This window comes from Octodon degus, unplaced genomic scaffold (genome assembly GCF_000260255.1).
Source record: "Octodon degus isolate 3935 unplaced genomic scaffold, OctDeg1.0 scaffold00169, whole genome shotgun sequence".
Classification (NCBI taxonomy): Eukaryota; Metazoa; Chordata; class Mammalia; order Rodentia; family Octodontidae; genus Octodon; species Octodon degus.
In genome coordinates, this window is record NW_004524745.1 from 1,759,301 (window position 1) to 1,779,519 (window position 20,219).

Genomic DNA, 20,219 nt, shown 5'->3' on the forward strand with positions numbered 1-20,219 from the left:
TTTTGGGGGAACCGGGATTGAACTCAGGCCCTTGCGCTTGCCAGGCAAGTGCTTATTCCACTGAGCCATCTCCCTGGCCCCCTAAATGTTCTATATTTTAAATCATAGATTTTTTTTTTTTTAAAATCCATGAATTATTTAGTAATGTGGTTTTAGTTTCCCAAATACATTGTTTCCTTTCCTGTACTTATTTGTTAAGTGTTGTATCAAGATTATGGTTTGCATGACAGTAATTTTTGGTATCTAGACTTTTTTATTCTTATTATTTATTAAGAATTGAACTGAAGAGCTTTGTACTGAGCTACATAGCCCTGCCCTGCCCTGCTCTGCCCTGCCCTGCCCTGCCCTGCCCTGCCCTGCCTGCCTGCCTGCCTGCCTGTCTTTCTTCCTTCTTGTCCCTTTCTTAATTTTTTTTAATATGTATGTATTTTGTACATGCGGCTCAGACTCATTTGATCCTCCTGTTCTCAGCCTCCCCAGTGCTGGGATTACAGGCATATACCACCACCCCTGGTCTCAGTAGCTGGCTCAGCATGCCTAGGGGCGGGGCTGGCATGGCATGTGGTGCCAGGGATTGAACCCTGGTCTCTGTGCTTACCTAAGCAGGTGCTTAGTCTGCTGAGCTATCTCACCAACCCTTTTTTGTCTTTTTGAGATAGGGTTTCACTATACAGTTCAGGCTGGCCTTGAGTTCACTTTGTAGCCCAAGCTGGTCTCAGATCGCAATGATCCTTCTACTTCAGGCTCCCAAATTCTGGGATTACAGATATGCACCATGCCTGGCTTATTTTTCTTTTCTTTTTTCTTATTTCTTTTAATTTTGAGATAAGTTTTCACTGATTTTCCCATCCTGGGCTTAAACTTGAAATCCTCTTGCCTCATTATAGGTATGAACCATCACCCTTTGTTTCACCTGTCACATGTCCTATGAGTGCTATGCCCCTAGCCCAGAAATGAGTGCTTTTATTTATTGGGTAGAAAATGTATATAATTTTTCTTTTGTTTTATGTATCTGTGTGTATTAATTCCATTTTTCAAATTAATTTTCTTTTATTGTGATTTATTGAAATATTTGTATTATATTCTACAGTCTGTTTCAATAGTGGATTTTTAACATGCTTCATTGAGATGCTGAAGTTTAAAGTAGAATTTAAAGTAAATCTCCTGGGCTGGTGAGATGGCTCAGTGGTCTAAAGCACATACTTAGAACAAGCTTAGCAAAGCACAGGGACCGCGGTTCAGTCCCCCAGCACCACATGCCAGCCTGCCCCGCCCCCTGGTGGGCTGAGCTGGCCACGCGCGCGTACACACACACACAAATAAAATTTTAAATAAATAAATAAATAAATAAAATAAAGTAAATCTCCTTTCAAACGTTACAGAAACTCTTAAGAGTGTGTTAACTCTAGTTTCTCCAGTCTTCATTTTCTGTGATATTGTTGGGTATTACTTTAACCAACTTCATAAATTAGTGATTATTATCAATTTTAATGTCAACATTTGATTGCTCATACTTTTTCATGTTTACTGATTTGCTTTTTTGTTGTTGTTGTTTTTTTGTTTTTTGCTTATTTTCCCTTAAAGATTCAATCTTAGTTGTTCTTTGAGCAAAGACCTGGGGGTGGTAAGCTTTTTAGTTTTTCCTAATGCCTTTGTCACTTTGTCCTCCCTCCCAAGTGATAGTATCTAGTTATATTTATAGTATATATTGTTACTGATGAAAAATCTATTGCCATTTTAATCATTTTGCCTTCTTTAGGCAAACATTTTTTCTGATTGTTTAAATGTTTTTAATTTGCATTTATTATTGTCAAATTTTGCCATTTTTTGAATATCCACATGTTTTATTTTAACTTATCCTCTAGCTCTCAATATACTTTTTTAAACTACAGACTTTAGTTATGGAAATTTCTGGTCTATGTGGTTCATCATTTCTGCCCTATTTGGGGATTATATTGTACCATCTGTTTCTTTTTTTTTTTTTTAAAGTTTTTTTAATTACTTATTTATTCATTCATTCATTGTGTGTGTGTGGCCAGTTCAGCCCACCAGGGGGTGGGGCTGGCTGGCATGTGGTGCTGGGGGATTGAACCGTGGTTCCTGTGCTTTGCTTAGTTTAGCTTGTTCTAAGTAGGTGCTTTAGACCACTGAGCCATCTCACCAGCCCCTATACCATCTGTTTCTAACATCTCTTAAATGTTCTTTTTTCTTTTCTTCACATCTAGACTAGGTAGGTAATGTGCTGACATGGTAAGAAAGAAGGTTTGAGGGAGGCACAGCTCACACAGTGGCATGAAAATCCACTCGCACTTAAGAACCACAAAAGCGTCTTTTGTTTTTTTATAGATCTTCAACCCTTCTTCTGGATTTATTTTCCTTTACTTTCTAGTTAACTGTATCTGTCTTCAGTATGGCTAATGTACTTAATACATTAATAACATTCATAATATTAAGTGAATTTTTTTTCTTGTCTCACTTTTTTAAAATTTTTCTTTCCTTTTGTGGTAGTTTGTTGTTGTTGTTATGCTAGGAATAGAAACTAGAGCCTTGAAGATGCTAAGCTATACCTCAGCCCTCTATGTAACATTCTGGTGTCAGTTCTGTAACTGTAACTGTGGAGTATCAAGGCTTGCAGAGCACACCAGTGAGGACTAACCAGAAGCAAATCTGGTGTGGTCCTGATATATAATAAAGAAGCCTGCAAGGCCTGGAGCCTTTCATATAACATCTAATTTAGATACTTTTTTTTTTTTTTTTTGGGGGGGGGCAGTACTGGGGATCAAACTTGGGACGTTGCGCTTGCTAGTCAGGCAGTTAAGCCACTGAGCTATATCCCCAGCATAACATATAATTTAACACATTCCCATCAGTTTGAACCATCAGTGGTATATGCATGACTGTACCTTTGGGCAGCTTGTATCACTAGTGGTACAAATGGATCTAATCATTTTTATCAGTCTTTTCACTAATAGAATTAATAATAAATCACCTGATAGGACAGTCATGCATGTGTTATTGGTGATTTAACATGCTCAACAGTGATACATATGAATTATGACCCCATTGTGAATGTGTTAGTCCTTACAGCTCAGGGTGAGTAATAGAATTTTGGCCTTTCAGATGAGAGTATTTTCCCAAGGTACAACTTGACACTTTAAGGCCAGATGTCAAAGCCAAATTCTTCCTATAGTTTGAAGAGCTAACAGACTTTCACACAAAGGACATCCCTTTCAAGGTCCTCAATGAAGTTCCCAGTGTCTTTCTTCATCAGTTACACAAGCTTCTAACTTTAATTTTAAAAGATATAGGGAGTGCTGTGGGGACAGAAGAATTGGGGTCTTAAGTCCCTATTGAGGCTAGTTCCCATAGCCAGACTAGTGGTCAGGATGAGGTTTGATAATTCTGTTTTGTACCGTTGTTTCCTACCATTCTTTTTTTTTTTTTCCCCATAAATTTATTGAGAAACAAATAGCAGTGAGACAGTTTCAAACCAAACTGGTAGGACAGTTTCAATAAGTAATACATTGTATACATTCTTCCTAGTGGTTAATTGCTGTGCAAGATGCAGACATGATATCCTACTTACAAACACCATTAGAACAAATCCCTCTATTCATTAAGAGAATGTAACTGTATATTGATCCTAGCCATTTGAATACACAGATACAAAATGGACATTCATCTGCATCCCCTTTTTGTTGTTAAGTTCCGCTATTTGAATATTATAGGTGTGTAAACTCAGCCAAACATACTAAAAGAGTCCAGCAGTCCATAATAGTATTGCATCTTCCGCTTCACTGGCAATGTCAGAAATTGTTGACCTGAGTCCCCTACAGCTCAACATAACAGCATGGCTTTACTTCTTATATTTCGTTTTTATACTTTTTTGCTGGATGGTTAAGACCAAGGTAAAGCAGGACCTATGCAGCAAGAGTTGTAGCTTTTGGGTCTTTTCCTACCATTCTTAACATAAACATTAGGTGTCCAAAAGCCACCAACTAGACTGATCCTTATTAGCAGTATCACACGCATGTGCTTCTGCCCATGGGCAGCCAACCCTGAGAAAGCTTGACCAAACTTTCCAGAAATAGCCTTGTTTTGACTGGAATGAGCATGTTTTTAAACTCTGTTGCTTTGGTTTTTAGTGTTTGTTTGTTTGTTTGTTTGTTTGTTTGATTTCTTATCAAGCGCCTTCTCAGTAGTCTTTCTATGATGCTTAAGTCACAAACCAGAAATAGGGCCTCTTTTCAATGGCACTTCCTATGTTCTCTCCCTCCTATCAAGTACTTTTGATTGTTTTGTTGATTGAATTCTGATGTTAGCAGTTTTTTTCTCCCAGCCTCTCTTTTGCTGTTAACAGTATTCCATAACCTAAAGAGGAGAATCCATGAAGACTAGGGAGAGGACAGTAATTGAAAAATGGAAGGACATGTTGAGCCTTGTGCTCCACTGATGACTGCTATGCCTTGCAGCCCTGTACTGCTTGGACAGAAGCCCTGCTAGCAGAGTTTGGGGCCTTTTTTTAGGAAGTTGGCTATATCCCGTTGTTTTTGAATGTGTATGAAGTGTTTAATAAACTGCACTGAGTAAAAAAAGGCTGTCAGAAGAGAAAGATTTCCTCATATTGGACAATCCATAATCCCTTTGTTTCAGGGAAATCTCTAAGGCTGCTTCCCTTCCCCCACTGTATTTCATTTGCTTACAGAACCTTGTGGTTTAAAACTAATTTGTTTCTATCCCATTTTTCTCTATGTTTTTATTTCTGCATTTAATCAGTTGCTTTGGTCCCACTGCCACTTCAGCCAGGCTGCCGGGAAAGGATTATGGCTGGACCATGGTGCCCCAACCTCCATCTAGATAAAGCCTCTGGCTACTATGCCAGAAAGAAACAGTCTCAGGCCTTTCTGCTCTGACTGGAAAGTGCAGAATAGGATGGGCTATCGGCCCTCCTGTCCTGGAGCCTTCTCTTTGCACACCACTCCAAATGGAAAGGATAAAGAGGCTTTTAAAAATCATTTGGAAAGCATATGAGTAATAAAATGAAACCACTTGTCCAATTCCCAGGAGCCCTCCCCAAGTTACCCTCTCTGTCTACCTGGTCATTTTGATTCTCATGGCAAGAAATTGAAACTAAAAGGCTGTTCCAGTAGGGTTTCTATTTGGCATTAGATTGGGAGTTTTAGGGGCCTTCTAGAGATTCTAGAGGGACTTTCCCTTATGGTGATCATTTTGGTGCCTTTACTCAGTTTTTGGTGTGATGTGTGGTGTAATGTGGTGTGTGGCATGGTTTGGTGTGGTTTGGTTTGGTTTTGAAACAGGGTCTTAGTTCACTTCAGGCTGGCCTCACACTTGGAAGTAATCCTCCTGCCTCAGCCTCCTGAGTGCTGGGATTACAGGTGTGTGCCACCTTGCCCAGCTCGAGTGTCTTTACTCTGAACAAGTGTCTTCATAACATTCATGGTCTTGATGGAAAGCTTTTGGGATGAGTGCTGAAATTAAAAGAAAAATAAAGGCCAAGCAGAAGGCAGGCCCAGGGATAAATAAATGGTGCTTTTCTGATCCAGGAAGAGAAGACAGGAATAGTGACACTTAATCTTAAATCCTTTTTACATAGATGCTCTTACCCAAGTGTCATGGACAGTGATCACTGGCTGGGGTGGAGGAGTCTCACATCCCACTCACTGCCTCTGTAAAGTAGTTTGTTCAAGGCCATAAGAACCAGCTGTAGGCTGGGCATGAGGCTGAAGCAGGAGGATTGTTGAGAGATCAGCCTGGGCTACAAAGTGAGTTCAAAGCCAATCTGAACTGCATAGTGTAACCCTGTCTCAAAAAAGACAATGAATGAATGAATGAATATAAGTTTAAAACCCAGCTGAAAGCCCATATAAAAAGATGAGTCAGAAGCTCAGGGTTTTTAGGCTAAGATGTGGCGTTCAGGTGATATTTTCTGCTAAGTCAGACAACTCGTGGATCTGAAAATGATGTAGTCCTGCAAGGTTCACATAAAGCCTTTCCCTTTGGCCTTGTAACTCATGAATTTTTACTTAAATGAGCTTCAGTTTCCCCTTTTGCAAACATGAGAAGATGTCGGGGGCATACCACCCTTGCTGGGAAAATGGATGTCATATACAGAAGCCACCCCATCAGCCATTGTTGTCAGTTACCGTTAGAGATGTCCATGTATATTCAAGTAAATACAGCTGTAGCTTTCCCCATTTACACATATGAAATAAATACATGACTATACAATTTGCTTTTCCCATTTAAGGAGGTAATTTTTTGTGTTTTCGTAATTGTAAAGTGACTCAGGTAAAGCTTTTGGGAAAACGCTTGCATCGAACCATGTTTAAAAATGACAGTGCTCCAATTAATTAGACTTATTACTAGGCAAAAATTATTGTTAGATGAAGGAAGGATTTGATTGTTGTGTCTAAGAAGTGATTATGATGGCTTTTTAGAGCCAGTATGACTCACAAAACATCTTTGATGTTAGGTTTGGAGTGACTGTGTCATTAGTTCTGATTGCAAGTTTGTGTAATTCAAACTTTTATTTTAAAAATGTTAAGGCATTAAAGAAACTGCATGCTGGATCTCCTTGACTCCAGTGTCTCTCCCTCCACTATGCTGGGACCATTTTATAAGAACCAAGACGTAAGGGTCTGTGCTGGGTGTACCATGACCACTAGGAATTTTGGAGAAGCTTTGACTTTGCAACTGTGAAAAGTAACAATAGAAAGCTCAGCTATTTGCATTTTCCCTATTGAAACCTGCTGAAGAGTCACGAATGCTTCTGAACACAGGGGGCCAACTGGCTGAGTCGTGGCCCCTTTTCATGGTTATGCTCTTGGTAAAGACCAACCTCAGGATGCTAAGTTAGAAGGCCCCACACTGAGTGTTTGCCAGGGCCGCTGCTTTAATGTTTCTGTGAGAGCCAGGCTATTTACAGAAGACAAAAGCTTTATTTCTTGCTTTTTAGAGGAGTGGGAAGGCTTAGACTTCTCAAGGATTGCCAAAGATTTCCAGAAGTCATGAATGCTGAAAGCAATATGGTGCCTATTTCTCTCTCCTGAATAGGCAATTAAAAATAAAAGTAATCTAATTTTAAATTAAATTCACTAGTCCCAAGATGATGACTAGATTTCTTAAAATAATATATCAAATTGATTCAATTTTTTCTCACGTATTTTGTGTACCCATGCTTTGCCCAGAACAAACTGAGTCTCTCTGTATGATCCATCTTTGGGAATTTTTGGTTCTCTAAGGAGTTTTTCTCCCTTCCTAGGATTTGGGCACCAGGAATTCTTTTGTTCCCTTCCCAAGGAACATTTTAATAATGTCAAGAATTTTGAAGTTTTTTTTTTTTTTTTTAATGTATTTAGTAAAGGGGCTACAGGGCCTCACTAGGTAAGCACTCTGGGATTACAGGTGTGTGCCACCATGCCCAATCCCAATCACTGTCTCAGTGCACCCTGGGGGTGGGGCTGGCACAGCAGGCCTAGGAATTGTGAAGTTTTTTGTTTTTTTTTTTTAAAGTTCTTTTGTTTATTTAAAAATATCCAAACAGAAAATTAAAATAGCTCTGAATTTTGTAAGAAATGTATTTTCTTTTTGAGTGCTACATGATGAAATCAGTCTTAATTTCATTTCAACTAGTGTGTAAAAACACACGGCGCGTGATTATTAGTCCCTGAAGGAGGGAAAACAGATGGAACCCAGAATGGAATTGGCTTTATGATTAATTGAATCCTTGAGAAGTTGAATAGAGTTAGAGTTGACTTGGCCCAATCAGCACCTTGAGAGATGCCATCCCAAGCCTCAGAGAAGAACGGGTCACAATAACCCAGATTTATCCTCTATTAAAATGGATTGGATGTATGCACCAGACAGTTCCCATTTTTAAACCATTGATGCAGGATAATTGGAATGGAAACAAACAAGATTAGAACTAGATTACAGGTATTTGTGCAAGTTGCCTCCTAAATCAATCAGAGTCCTTGATTTGTTCAGCGGATGCGTTGTCATTAGAGTGAATCATTGGAACTCAGACACATCTGGAGCTGTCCAGCCAGGAGCAGAAGAAGGAAGATGAAGGAGGGGGAGCTAAAAGCTGCCTGGAGTTGGGAATTAGGGGTTGCTAGCTCTGGAGTGCTTTTCTGTCTTTTTTGGCATAAGTCTTCCAGAGGGAATTTTAATTTAATTTTGCTCTTTTTTTCTTCTCTCCAGCAGGGATGCATAATATATAGATTTAAAATGACTGCCTTTTCTCTATAGTGAATAGATGGATATGTTCTTTTTTAACGCTTAGATCAAACAGTCACCTAGGGCAACTGCTGCTCTGAGCTCAGGGAGAGGGTAGGGAGAAGGCCTGATGCTGTGTGGAACTGCACCCACGCTTAATTACCAAGGACATTAGGAGATGTGTGCCCTGATGCCTTTCCAGAGGGCTGGTTTGTTAGTGCAGAGCATTGTCCAGGGAGTGAGAAAGCCTGGGTTTTACTTTTACTAGTGGGCTACTCTTTATAGGCTAGTAGCTGAGGGAAGAAGCTCAAATTCTCTCCCAGTTCCTGATCACCATTGATCTTCAGCCATGGTCAGGAGATGCAATGTGAGGCCACTGTCCTTACGAGACTGTATTTCACCCTGAGCTCAGGAGTGTGAATATGTGGGACACAGTCTCAGATCTATGAACAGCTCATTGATATCATTCTACTTCTCTGGGCCTTTACTTCCTTCTTCGCTAAGAAAAAAAAAAAAATAAACCTAGCTATCTGAGGTTCTTGCTGGCTTGAAAACCTTGTCACTGAGTTCTCTCTCTCAAGGGCTGTGACCATGCCATACCCCTGGCAGCATGCTGGGTATGGACCCATAGGAAGCTTATCTCATAGGCAAATTTCACCCTTATCTTTGAACTAAGCTCCCCCTCCCCCATTCATTTTTCCATTTTGAGCTCCTGTGAGTCAGGCTGCAGGCAGCTCATTTACATGGGAGTCAGCCAGAAGGAAAGCGGCTTGAAGTCTACTTTCATTTTGCTGTGGGAGGTGTTTTCCTGTTGAATTGCTAACCAGGCAGGTCAGTGGGAATCAAGGGATCTCACTTATCCCTGAATGGAAACAGTACAGCAGAGAATCTCAGAAGGAGATTAAAAAGAAAAAGGAAAAAATTAAAAGGGGTCAGGGCAAATCTCCCTTGTTGACCTTTTTCAACTTTGGCACTTTCTAGATTTAACATACAGGCATTGTCTCCAAGGGAAGCAGGTGAGGGTTTTTTAGTCCCACATCAGAGATAACAAAACCTAGAGCCATAGCACACTGTTTCCACACCATCCAGCCCTGCCATTGCTGTGGCCTCAATACCTGCTTTAGGTGTAGTTCCCTCTGCTGCAATTGTGTCAGACACAAAGGAGTTTAATTTGCGGCTTTTCCTGGTGTCCCCTTTGTATAGAATAGTGCCTGAGATGTTATCTTTTCCTCCTGTGCCTGTTACAGGCTTTATTCTTGTAAGCATCTTGTCCTTTTTCAGCTCAGCCTCAGTGGTCCCTTTGCCATACCTTTACTTGAGGCCCCAAGAGCAGGTAGTGTTCAGGTTTTCCTTATGGCTCTTGTTTAGGTATGAGTAATGATTGGCAATTCCAATTATGTCTGTGCCTGATTCTTTGGAACTTAGAGCCTCAAGAGTATAGGGAAGAGGGAGAGTTGGTAGTGCATTACTAGTCTTGCTTGGGACTGTGTAATCTTTGGCATCCAGGGTCTAAAGAGCTTTATTTTGTACTTGAGCCAGAATCTTACCATGCATCTGCGTAAGTACTATTTCTCATGGAGTCTTGGAAGTGATGCTGCTCTATTCAGTGACCAGCAGATAGGCTAGACACTTCACTCTGTTGGTTATATAATTTAGAGGTGACATTATTTAATGTCTTTCTTAGCCTTTGATTACTCAGGCTCAGTTGGATCCTGTCCTCTGGGCCAAGGAAGTATTCTAGCCACTTCTACTAATCCTTCAACATAGCTCACTATGACAGAACGCTTTTCATTTTAGCCTCCAGGATGACACACACTACTTACAGCTATCATATCTCACCTAATACCTAGAGCTGTGGGCAGAGTGAATACCAGAGTAATGGCTCTCTGAGCTATTTCAAGCAGAGGATTCTTTTCTAGGAGTAGTTAGGATTAATCTTTGGTGTCTAGGATTATAGGCTTGCATCTAACTAGGCTTGCATCTCACTTGAGAGACTGTCTCTGTCTGCTTGGAAATTACTCATTTTTTTTTTTTTTTTTTTTTTGTCTTTTTGAGACAGGGTCTCACTATGCAGCTCAGGCTTACCTTGAGCTCACTTTGCAGCCTAAACAAGGATCCTCCTGCCTCAGCCTCTCAAGTGCTGGGATTACAAGTATATACAACCATGTCCCGCATCACTCTCATTCTTACTCAATTTCTGCAAAGCCACCTTATTCCTCTTTTCCTCTTGGAAGTATGGTTCCCTCTTGTGCTGGGGTAGATGTTTCCTCCATAGGGAGAGCTGGAACATGGGAGACTCATTAGTATAGAATGGGAGACTGAAGGATAGAAATCTATTTAGGTACACATCTCCTTGTGTCTGTATGTCTGGGTTTTTTTTTGGGGGGGGTGTTGAGACCAGGTCTTACTATGTGGTTCAGCTGGCTTTGATCTCACTGTGCAACCCAGGCTGGTCTTGAACTTATAGAGATCCTTTTGCTTCAGCCTCCCAAGTGCTGGGGATTACAGGTGTGTTCCACCACACCTGGCTCCTTTCTATTTTTTAACAATTTTTTGATGGAGTCTTACTATGTAATTCAAGTTGGCTTTGAATTTTTACTATTGTAGCCCAAGTTGGCCTTGAGCTTGCAGTGACCCTCCTGCCTCAACTCCCAAGTGCTGGAATTATAAGCATACGGTACTATACCTAGTTTATAATTTTGAGACAGTGTCTCATTAAGTTGGCTAGGATGGTCTTGAACTTATGATGTGCCTGTAGTAGCCTCACCTTCCTGAGTAGCTCAGATTACAGGAGTGTACCACAACATCTGGCTTCTGTATGTCTTATGGAATAAGAATGTACTTGTCCTTGCTCTACCTCCCTCTCAGTATGGCACTCTGTCCTCTATATTACTAGAGAAACGTGATTCTTGCTGATACACAGGAATGGGAGGATTATGCCAAGTAAGTTGGCTAAGGACATCCCTCTGAGAAGGAAGTTTTTGGAATAGTGCCTGATGCCATTCACTTCCATAGGTGTTTTTTTTATAGGTAACTTTGTCTGCTAACCATCCCATAACAGCCATGCTGGGGAAGTCTTTGGGGAACAGACATGCCATCCAGAGATGCAGAGGAACCCACTGACTTGTACAGTGACTTTGACTTCTCATGCCCTTACTTAGAAGTGGGAAATACTCCCCTGTGTCTGCTATAGCCAGAGAGATAGATGAGATATCCCTATAAGATGCTGTGATTATTTTGGAAGAAACATTTTCTGTCTCTGCCAGTTGTTGTTATTAATAGTGACACTTGAAAATCGATAGGTAACCACTCTGTGGGGCTGCACATACTGCCTGCACCTATTAGTTTTCCAGTTGATTCTCACCATTTCCTCCTGTGGGGAGGGCCTTTGCTATATACCCCGCTGGAGTTTAGAAGGCTACTGTAGAGGGAATTAACTCAGCAGGGACCTTTGAACCAGACAAATGCATTTGGTGGTTGTGCTTGCTGCCACAGCACATAGACTTGGAGAAGCCAGCTCATTTGACAAATGTGTACTGAATTTCAACTCCTCTGTGCCCTTAGAGGATAGAAAAATGTGTTTGGCATAGTTACTGCCCTCAAAATGTTTAGAGTCTAGACCAAGATATGAAGAATGTTTATAAATAAGAGTACCTAAAATATTTCAGGCACTGAGCTAAGAGATTTATTACTTTTTTCTCATTGGCTCCGGCCAAGCAAATACAACAATGAAGTAAGTATGATTACTATTTCTATTTGTACTTGAGGAAACTGAGGCTGAAGGAAGTTCAGTTCTTGCCTAGGGTCACATAGCTAGACTTTGTCAGAGCCAAGATGTGAAATAGGCAGTGACTTGAAAGCTACCCCTTACCACTATGCACAAGTGGTGATAAATATTGAGAGTATGCACACAGGGGGTGGGGATGAGGTAAGAGGCAGGCAGGCAGGCAGACAGACAGACAGAGAGACAGACAGACAGACTTGATTTCATTAGCTCATTAGTCCCATGAAATAACCCTTGACCAATACACCATTTATGAAGTTGACTCTGGTTGTTGCTGGAGAGAATAAGGATTTCCTCCCTGCTTTTTGACACAATGAATTTTGATTTTGTTTTGTTTTGAGACAGGGTTTTGCTATGTAATTCAAGCTTGCCCTGAACTCACTATGGAGCCCAGGCTGGTGTCAAAGTTTCAGCAATTCTCCCACCTCAGTCTCCCAAGTGCTGGGATTACAGACATGCACTACCATGCCTGGCTGTTACAATGAATTTTGGGACCTCTGTAGTTGAATTGTCTAGTGGTATCATCCACTCACTTTGCCCACTCATCACCAAGGCTTTCTTTAGGGCCTTTTGAGAATATGAGTCCTCAGGCATGAGTGCCCATCTCAGCTTGTAGTACTGGACCTGAGATGCTTTTTATAAGAAATCTCCTTATTGCTATAGACAGGCATCCAGGGTGAAGCTCTGGAGCAAGTGTGAGGCTGCCATGGAAGCATTAGACCTGCTACACTGGTAGGAGAGTTTACCTCTTGTCCCCAGGCACAGGAGAGTCCCTCAGCCATTGGGGGTCAGGCACAGTATTTTTAGCACACAATCCTTTATCATTTATTCAGCCACTTTAAAAATAGATACCACACTTTCTTTTTAATTGGCACTATTTATCATCCTCTGTCCTTGCTTTTCACACACTGAACTGTTCATGAATATTTATTTACCCTCCTAGAGGCAACTCTCTACATGCATGTATGTGTGTGCACGTGCAGCATATGTGTATGTGTATGTGCCTCAGAAACTCTGCTTTTCCTTCTTTTGCTATCAGAAAATGTGACACAGGGCTCGGGGGTATAGTGGTAGATCATATGCTTAGCATGTGGAATGCCTTGGATGCAATCCACAGTACTGGATGACATAGTACAAGTCAAGGAGTGCAAGAGCAGGGCCCTTTTCTTTGATGCTGCAGCTGACAAGCTTCCACATCTCTGTTCTGGATTCCTGCTTGTGTAGTTAGTTACCCTTCCCCCTGCTCTGGGACTCTGAGCAGACTGGATGTCCAACTGTCTACCTTGTTCAGAACTCAGCCAACCCTGAGCTCCAGTACTGTGCTTCCAACCTCTGCCTGACTAGTGAAATGCCTCCCTGGGGAGTCAAGTTAGGATTCCTGTGGTACTTGATTCCTGAGGTACCTTGGCTTGAACATTCAGCATTTCAGACATTTTTGTTGTTTTCTTGGCAAAGTCTAAGTAAGGGAAGTAAGGGGGCAGTTTTTACTTCCTCAGTAAAACCATTGCTTGCTTGCCAGTCACACTGACGTACAAGCCCTGCAGTTTTGACAAACAGGATCTTAGAACCCCTCTGCAGAATGCTGTGCTGAGCTAAGGACTGTGGAGGAAGCTTCCCTATTGTGTCTGGGCCCCTCTGCCAGGGTTATCCCTGTTTTAAGCCATTGTTCTGTCTTTAGTGCTCCAGGGTGACTAAAAAGAGGATGACTGCCTGAACATTTAAAATGAGGGTGTAGATTATGGATTATGATATGTGCTTCTCAGATGTGTTCCACTTAAGAATCCTTTATACTTTCCCCATGCTCTATGGAAGACTACATTCTCTAATAGCTTCTCTAGACCAGAAATAATTCTTGGTTGTTGTCATCCTGTTTACTCTTGACTCCTGGCAAGGAAATCCTCTTTTGTAGCCTATCCCAGCATGTACCTCTTCTTGCCTTATGTATTCAGAAATATCTTGAGTACCTACTGTGTGTCAGGTGCTTTGCTAAACTATGGGTACAATGGTGAAAGGGCTTTCTTCCTACATGGCTTATTTTCTAATTCAAAACTGATTGTTAAAAGTACATCAAAATTAAGTACTTCTCATTGCTTCAAAGGATACTGCAAAGAAAATGAAAAAGATAACTCATAGGAGAAAAACTTTATAAATAACCACATTTCTGATAGGGGACTTGTACCTAGAATATAGAGAGAATGTTTGCAACTCAACAACAAACATACTAAAAACTTAGATAATAAAAGTATAACCCATTTTTTAAAAGTTAGAGAAAAGCCAACTGTCCAAAGAAGATATGATAGGAGATACTCACTAAGATAGCTGTTGCCAAAAGATAGATACTAACAGGTACTGACAAAGATGTACAGAAAATTGGAACCCTCAAGGGGAATATAAAGTTGATCCAGCCACTTTGAGAAATACTCCACTGGTCCTGCAGAGGAGAGTTACCATATGATCCAGCAATTACTCCCAGGCATATACAGCCCAAAAAAGTGAAAACATATTAGTATAGACAATTAACTTAGTTAGAAATATTCTAGGCAGTCAAATAAGGCTAGACCCTCATGGGAGTAAGGGCAGAAGATGAGAACACATTATGACTGTGGTGGGAGGCATGTCTGTCAAAGGTCAGACCTCAAGATAAAGGTGGAATCACCAACCTACGTGCCTTCCCAAGGAATAAACAACAAATAGAAAATTGTACTATAATTGGTATCCCTTTGCCCAGGAATGTATAGAGGTCAGTCACTGAGTGAGTGCCAAGATGTCATGATCCATCTCTTCCTAAAGGTCTTTATTCTTTTCATGTACATTGCTTTCCTGTTGGATCAGTATTACATAAGTGACTATACTTGTAATCTTATTAATTAATCATAGTTTTGACTCATGTTGTACCCACCTCATGATTATACTGTGTAAAACTTCCTTTGAGAAGTGGGCATGAGCAACCTGCTTTTGGGTTCCCTTCTTCCTCTTAGGAGCTATCTCTCTCAATAAAACGCTCCTACTCTTAAACTCTGTTGTTCCTTAGAATTCATTCTTTGATTTTGGGGAACACAGACTTGGTGTATCGGACATCTAGCAGGTTGGGAATTACATTTATTTCCCCTGTATCAGTATGTCCATACAAACATACATGAATATGCACAGCATCATTATTCATAGTAGTCCCAAAGAAATGTACATCAATGATAAATGGATATATATATATATATATATAATGTATATCCATATGATATATTACTTGACAATAAAAAGAAATTAATTACTACTACATGCTATGAAACAACATGGTTGAAAGTTATATGGATGAAACAAACACGCTAAGTAAAGATATCAATCACAGAGGTCTATATCTCGTATGATTCCATTTATACAAAATGTTCAAACTACAATAGATTTACAGAGCCAGGATATAGATTAGTCATTGCCTGGAGGTAGGTGAGATGGGATGAGGGAGAACAGCAGAGTGACAACAAATAGGTACAGGGTTTTGTGGGGAGAAAGTAAGGAAAATAATTTTAAATTGATGGTTGAAATAGTTGCAAAATTCTGTGAACATACAGGAAGCTGCTGAATTGTATACTTTAAATGAATTTTGTGATATATGAATTATACCTCAAAAAGCTATTTTCAAAAGCCAGTAAAAAATGTAATGAAAAAACAGGATTACAGTGTAGAGGATTTCTTTAGATGAAATAAGTTATAGAGGCTTTTCTGAAGTGAAACCATTCTAGCCTCAGTATAAGTGGAGTCAGCCATGCACACATTAAACTAGGCTTTTCCAAAGCAGAGGGAGCAGCCTGTTCAAGGGCCCTAAAATAGGACAAGCTAGGCCAGTCACCAAAACAGCCAGAGGCCAGTTGGGTCAGAATGGGCAGAACCAGAGTGATTAACAAAAAAAGAAAAATTGAGGAAGTCATCAGTCTACCTGGAGACTAGGTAACCTATATTTGGATTTTATTGTAAGGGTAATGGGAGGCCACATTCAGCTTTTAATAAAGGGAAAAGCAAGATCTGTCTTCTGTTTTTTAAAATGAACCCTCTGGTTGCTTTGTGGAAAGGAACTCTTAGTGTTTTCAAAATACAGAGACCTCCAGCCCTATTATCTTATACCTCTCATGGTAGGAATTTTTTTTTTTTTTTTTTGGTGTCTAGCTGAAATCATCTGTTCTCACCAAGAGCTTAGATGGTAGATTTAATACCTGAGATAGCCCTTTGTAACTGGGAAGAATTATTACTCACCAGATTAAGAAATGGAGTCAGAATGCTTCATGTCTCTCCAGGGATTTGGATACATTTCATTATGAGTGTGGCTGTCCAGACTTAAGACAAGGGTGTCTGCCTGCTTTTCCAGTGCTGGGGCCATTTCCAGCCATAGTCCTAAAATATTGAGTAAAGCAATCCTGTCTCTTCCACCAGCTAGCAGCACACCCACTTCCTTCCTTTGAGATCTGGAGCTGTCTGGAGGGAATAAACCACAAAGGTGCTATGTTGAAATCTTACAATCCTATGACAGGGTTGGACAGACTTTTTTTCCATGGCTCCAAGTGGCTCTGGAGAGGCTATATGATTTTTTTTTAAAGTTTTTTTTTAATTTTATTTATGTGTGTGTGTGTGTGTGTGTGTGTGTGTGTGTGTGTGTGTGGCCAGCTCAGCCCACCAGGGGGCGGGGCTGGCTGGCATGTGGTGCTGGGGGATTGAACCGCGGTCCCTGTGCTTTGCTAAGCTTGTTTTAGGTAGATGCTTTAGACCACTGAGCCACCTCACCAGCCCCTATATAATGTGATTTAGAATTTAAGGCAGAAGCTAGATTGCCTGGCTTTGACTCTGAACTCTACCACTCATGTGCTGTGTAACCCTGGACAAGTTGTTAAATCTTTCAGGCAGTTTTCTTATCTATTAAATTGGGCTAATGGGGTTGGTTGTTTGTAGGAATAAATTTGTTAATACATGTAAATTATCTAGGACAGCACCAGCAAGTAGTGCTCAGCGGGTATAAGCTGTTATTACTACCTTTTCTTTGTCCCCCCCAAATGTTTTCTTAAAGAATCAGCTCAGAAGGGGAGGTGTGTTTCTCTGGAAAAGGAACATAGACATTAGAGTTTTGCTTGCTCTGAAAATGTTTCTTCTTAGTTTCATACATATTATTTTGTCTAACTATATAAGTAATACATGCTTAGTATAAGCTTTTTTTTTCTTTGCTAGTACCTGTTTGCAATACATAATAACATAATGAATACTTTCATCATGGGGAGTTGGTACATGCACATATTAAATTTTTAATGCTTTTTGCTTCCCCTTTTTCTCCCCTCTTTTCCTCTTCCCTCCATCCCTAAGTCCCCTTCTCATCTGCAAAAAGTCTCCCTCCTTGTTTCTTATTGTCTGTCTTTTATTTTGTTCTTTAAATTATTTACACTTTGGATTTCTCGTATAAGAGAAATCATGCATCATTTAAACTATGTCTGATGATTTATTTTGCTTAACATTATGGTCTCAAGGTACATCCATTTTCCTATAAATAACTCAGAGATTGAATAGTACTCCATTGTGCATTTACCCACATTTTCTTTATCCATTCATCTGTCGATGGACATATAGGCCACTTTCAAGATTTAGCTATTATGAGTTGGGTAGGCTATAAACATGGGTACACATATATCCTTGAAACATGATGTTTTTAACTCTGTTGGGGAAGACAGTCAGAAAAGGTATAGCTGTATCAAATGGAATTTTTAATTTTGGTTTTATGAGGAATATCCATACTGATTTCCATAGTGGTTGTACTAGTTTACAGTCCTACCAATATTAGAAAGGTTTGTTCTTCCGAACAACTTTGCCAGCATTTTCTTTTCTTTTCTTTTTTTTTTTTTTTTGGCGGAACCAGGGATTGAACTCAGGCCCTTCCACTTACCAGGGAAGCACTTATTCCACTGAGCCATCTCTCCGGCCCCATTTTTTTTGAGTTCTTGATAGCCATTCTTACTGGAGTAAGATTAACTCTCAGTGTTGTTTTTGGTTTTTTGACACAGGGTGTGTTCATTACCTTTCTTTCATTGCTGAGACAAAATACCTGGTGACCAGAATTAAGGAAGGAGTGATTGTATTTACCTCACAGTTTGTGGAGGTTTCAGTACATACTCAGCTGGCTCCAAGGCAGAATGACACATGGCAAGGGGAGCAGTTCATTGCAATGGAGAATAGCCAAAGCAATAAAAGCGAAAAAGGAGGAGGAGGGGAGAGCAAGTCTCTTTTCCTCCTTTATATTGTGTGCAGGTGACCTGCCCCAGGATGGATATAGCACTCACACCATAATCCCAGCATTGGGCCATGCATCAATCAAAAACTATAAAGCTTGCCCCATGCATGCATGAGGCTTTGGGGAGACAACTAGACACAAACCATAACACAGGGTTTTGCCATGTAGTGTAGGCTGACCTTAAACTCATTATGTAACCCAGGCTGGCCTCAAATTTGCAGCAGTCCTCCTGCCTTATCCTCCCAAATGCTGGGGTTACAGGTATGCCCCACCATGCCTGACCTCAGTGTTGTTTTGACTTGCATTTATCTAATGGCCAAAGATGTTGAACATTTTTTCATGTACTTATTGTCCACTTGTACTACCTCTGAGAAGTGTCTTAATTTCAGTTGCCTTTTTTTTTTTCTCTCTCTCTTCATTAGGGGGGTCTACAGGGTCTCACTACATAGATCAGACTTGTAGTGATTCTCCTGTTTATAGCCTCCCAAGCACTAGATGATAGGCCCGCACCATCACATCCATCTCAATTGCCATCTCAGCGCACCCCATTGGTGGGGCTGGCATGACACAGCTGCTGCACTCTGCCTAAGCAGGCACTTTAGTCCACTGAGCTATCTGGCTGGCCCCAGGAAGTGCTTAATATTATTGAGTTCTTTATGTATACTAGATATATAGTCTGAGAAGTAACTGGCAAAATTTTATTTTTCATTCTATAGGTTGTCTATCCTCTCAGTTGTTTCCTTTGCTGTGCAGAAGCTTTTAATTTGATATGACCCCATTTGCTGATTCTTGGAGTTATTTCTCATACAGTTAGGGTTCTGTCCAGAAATCTTTGCCTATGCCCATAATTCAAGAGTTTCACCTAACTTTATTTTCTAGAAGAGTCAGTGTTTTCTGTTTTAATATTTAGGTCTTTGATCCATTTTAATTTTAGTTCAGTACATGATGATTCATTTTAGATTCATTTTTCTGTATGTGGTAACTAGTTTTCCGAGCAACATTTGTGAACAAGGCTCTCTTTTCTCCAGTGTATGTTTTTTGGTCTTTTGTCAAAGGTCAGATGGCTGAATGTGCCTGGGGTTTCTGTACCTTCTATTCTGCACCATTGATCCACATAGCTATTTTTGTGCCACTACTATGCTGTTTTTATTACTGTAAGTTTGTAATATAACTTGAAGTCCAGAAATGTAATGAATCCTGCTTTATTCTTGTTGCCTAGGATTGCTTTTATAAAATATTTCAGTTGCTCACTTACAGAGTTTTTGGTGACTTGGCTTGCATGGTAACAGAGTTCTGCAAGCCTGCTGTAGCACACATGCCATAGATTCACCACCACTGGTGTAGTATATCCACCTTGTCTTCTATTTCTGATACCCATGTGTTATGGTTTATATCTAGATGTCCCAGTAGAGCCTCGTGCACTAGTAGGCAAGGTATTGGAAGAGGACTGAGCCCATGGAGCACCATAGCACTTGCTATTAGGAGATGGGTCTTGGTCCCTGTTGGTGGAGACAGGTCCCAGGGCCAGTATGACCTAGAAGGGTGTATCTCCCCAGCTCCTCCCTTCTCTGCTTTCTGGCTTCCATGACATGAACAGCTTTCTTCCATCCAGGCCCTTCTGCCATACTGTTTCTGTGTTTAAGCATGCCAGAGATGTACTGAAACTTTCTGAACTGTAAGCCAGAATAAGCCTCTTCTCCTTTAAATTGCAGGTGTCTGGTATATTTTTGTCCCAACAACAGGAAAAGTGACTAAGACATCATGCTTTCCATTGAATTTTTTTTATATCAACTGTTTCTGCTTGCTGTCTTCTCATATTAATTTTTTCCCAGAGTGATCATTCATGTCTCATAATGACTTGCTTTATTTAACTCAGTTAGTTTCTTTTTTGTTTCTTTCTTTTTTTGTCTTTTTTGAGACAGGTTCTCACTATACAGT

The 20,219-nt window shown here is 40.4% G+C and overlaps 1 protein-coding gene and 1 non-coding gene across 7 annotated transcripts in view; one reads left to right on the plus strand and one right to left on the minus strand.

Moving 5' to 3' along the window:
- The window catches only part of Sil1 (SIL1 nucleotide exchange factor), a 269,715-nt gene that overhangs the window by 212,783 nt on the left and 36,713 nt on the right, over positions 1 to 20,219 (plus strand). The gene's annotated exons all lie outside the window — the stretch shown is intronic.
- LOC111813186 lies at positions 2,225 to 2,329 on the minus strand. The gene has a single exon (XR_002818506.1). It is a non-coding gene; the product is annotated as a small nucleolar RNA U13 (small nucleolar RNA).